This window comes from Salvelinus sp. IW2-2015, unplaced genomic scaffold (assembly GCF_002910315.2).
Source record: "Salvelinus sp. IW2-2015 unplaced genomic scaffold, ASM291031v2 Un_scaffold3675, whole genome shotgun sequence".
Classification (NCBI taxonomy): domain Eukaryota; kingdom Metazoa; phylum Chordata; class Actinopteri; order Salmoniformes; family Salmonidae; genus Salvelinus; species Salvelinus sp. IW2-2015.
The window spans coordinates 337-2,862 of NW_019944952.1; the positions used below are offsets into that span (position 1 = coordinate 337).

At 46.4% G+C, this 2,526-nt stretch overlaps 2 long non-coding RNA genes across 3 annotated transcripts in view; one reads left to right on the plus strand and one right to left on the minus strand.

Annotated features, from left to right (window-relative positions):
* Positions 1-909: 909 nt before the first annotated feature.
* LOC139025978 (uncharacterized) lies at positions 910-2,280 on the plus strand. Its single transcript, XR_011477671.1, has 2 exons — positions 910-2,089; positions 2,204-2,280. It is a non-coding gene; the product is annotated as an uncharacterized lncRNA (long non-coding RNA).
* Positions 1,978-2,526, minus strand: part of LOC139025977 (uncharacterized) — a 657-nt gene continuing 108 nt past the window's right edge. The window contains exons 2-4 of one of the 2 annotated variants that reach the window (XR_011477669.1): positions 2,375-2,487; positions 2,151-2,305; positions 1,978-2,040 (exon numbers count right to left, since the gene is read on the minus strand). This is a non-coding gene — a long non-coding RNA (uncharacterized lncRNA). Of the gene's footprint in view, positions 2,041-2,114; positions 2,306-2,374; positions 2,488-2,526 lie in introns of both variants that reach the window. The other variant, XR_011477670.1, reaches the window with a different exon arrangement.

The window sequence follows — 2,526 nt, forward strand, 5'->3', positions numbered from 1 at the left end:
TCGCTCTGAGATACTGATCAGTTTTTTTTCATAGGACAAATGTTAACTAACAAGATGCTATGTTCATCTAGTTCATCCATGTTTGTCTCCCTCAATTTCTCCCCTTCCATCTCTCTCTCTCCCTCTCCCTCTCCCTGTTTCCCCTCCCTCTCCCTGTTTCCCTCCCTCTCCCTGTTTCCCTCTCTCACCACGTCTCCATCCTGTTCCCTCTCTTCAACAGGGGTACAGTTGCTGGCTCTGCTCGTCCCCACCCTGGTCTCCTATCTCCTGGATGACAAGTCCTTCTCCTCTGCTCCTCCTGCCTCCAAGGGCCTACATGAGTTTGCTCTCCAGAACCTGATGCGGATCGGGCCCCTCTACCCAGCTGCCTTCAAGACAGTGATTGGAGCCGCACCTGAGCTCAAGACCCGCCTTGAGTCGGCCGTCAGAGCCAATCAGGCGAGCAGCAAAGCCAAAGCAGCAGCCCTATTGGCCCAGCCAACTGTGCAGGCCGCGCCCACCATTAAACTCAAAACTAGTTTCTTCTAAATATTCCTGAAATGCAGACTACTTTATCATCCTGGTGTAATGGTGTTGTCGTCTGATATGTCTCTAAGATGTTCTTTATTTAACTTGGTTCTCGGTGGATGACATTTTTCTACTTTGTTTTCTTGAAGTCGGCAGGTAGCGGCAGGGTAGCCTAGTGGTTAGAGCGTTGGGCGGCAGGTAGCCTGGTGGTTAGAGCGTTGGGTGGCAGGTAGCCTAGTGGTTAGAGCATTGGGCGGCAGGTAGCCTAGTGGTTAGAGCGTTGGGCGGCAGGTAGCCTAGTGGTTAGAGCGTTGGGCGGCAGGTAGCCTAGTGGTTAGACGTCTGGCGGCAGGTAAGGCCTAGTGTTGTAGGAGCGTGGCGGCAGTAGCTAGTGGTTTAGAGCGTTGGGCGGCATAGCCTAGTGGTTAGAGCGTTGGGCGGCAGGTAGCCTAGTGGTTAGAGCGTTGTGCGGCAGGTAGCCTAGTGGTTAGAGCGTTGGACTAGAAACAGAAAGGTTGCAAGATCGAATCCCCGAGCTGACAAGGTAATAAATCTGTCGTTCTGCCCATGAACAAGGCAGTTAACCCACTGTTCCCCGGTAGGCCTTCATTGAAAATAAGAATTTGTTCTTAACTGACTTGCCTCGTTAAATAAAAGGTATAAAATGATAATAAAGTATGTAAATAATATCATTAAAGGGTATTTTAATGTCCACTTCCACGACCACCGTAGCGAGAGAGTACTGCTTTAGATGTCATTTGAATGTGTTGTTACTATTTTAGAGCTGGATCTATTTTTTACATCATAAATGGCATGCTATTCCCTATGTAGTGCACTCCCCTTTTGACCAGAGTAGTGCACTCCCCTTTTGACCAGAGTAGTGCACTCCCCTTTTGACCAGAGTAGTGCACTATTTAGGGAATAGGGTGCCATTTGGGACCCTTTCCATTGAATATGTAAAGAGCCCTACTTGTAAAGAAATTAACTGAGTATAGTTTGTTCTTTATTTGCTTCCTTATTGGTCTGACATCATCATTCCTGGCGTACTCTTGTACTCCGTGAGTCTTGGTTACAACGTTTGGCAAGACTGATGCATCAACATGGCTGTATCCACTGTAAGGCAGGATTCAATCATGCGTATGTTTGTAATGGAGTTTGTTTGTTGCTTGTGGAACCCTTTGCAGAAAGGGTCGACCTTTTAAGTAAATTGCTTGTTTTTGTTCTTGTCTTGATGCTTTAAACTTCACCCAAAAGCCATCCTTTTTAATAATGCATTTAAGTGTTTGGCATCTGCTGTTCATAAAGTATTTTGCTTAATGATTATGTGTATTAAACAGACCTCTCACAGGCAAGTCCTTTACAACACATTAAATAGACCTCTCACGGGCCAGTCCTTCACAACACATTAAATAGACCTCTCACGGGCCAGTCCTTCACAACACATTAATAGACGCTTCTCCACGGGCCAGTCTTCACAACACATTAAATAGACCTCTCACGGGCCAGTCCTTCACAACAACACATTAAATAGACCTCTCACGGGCCAGTCCTTTACATATTAAATAGACCTCTCACGGGCCCAGTCCTTCAACAACCATTAAATAGACCTCACGGGCCAGTCCTTTCACAACACATTAAATGACCTCTCACGGGCCAGTCCTTCACAACACATTAAATAGACCTCTCAACGGGCCAGTCCTTTACAACATATTAAATAGACCTCTCACGGGCCAGTCCTTCACAACACATTAAATAGACCTCTCACGGGCCAGTCCTTCACACACACATTAATAGACCTCTCACGGCCAGTCCTTACACATATTAAATTAACCTCTCACGGCCAGTCTTCACAACACATTAAATAGACCCTCAGGGCCAGTCCTTCACAACACATTAAATAAGCCTCTACGGGCCCAGTCTTCACAACACATTAAATAGACCTCTCAGACGGGCCAGTCCTTCACAACACATTAAATAGACCTCTCACGGCCAGTCCTTCACAACACATTAAATAGACAT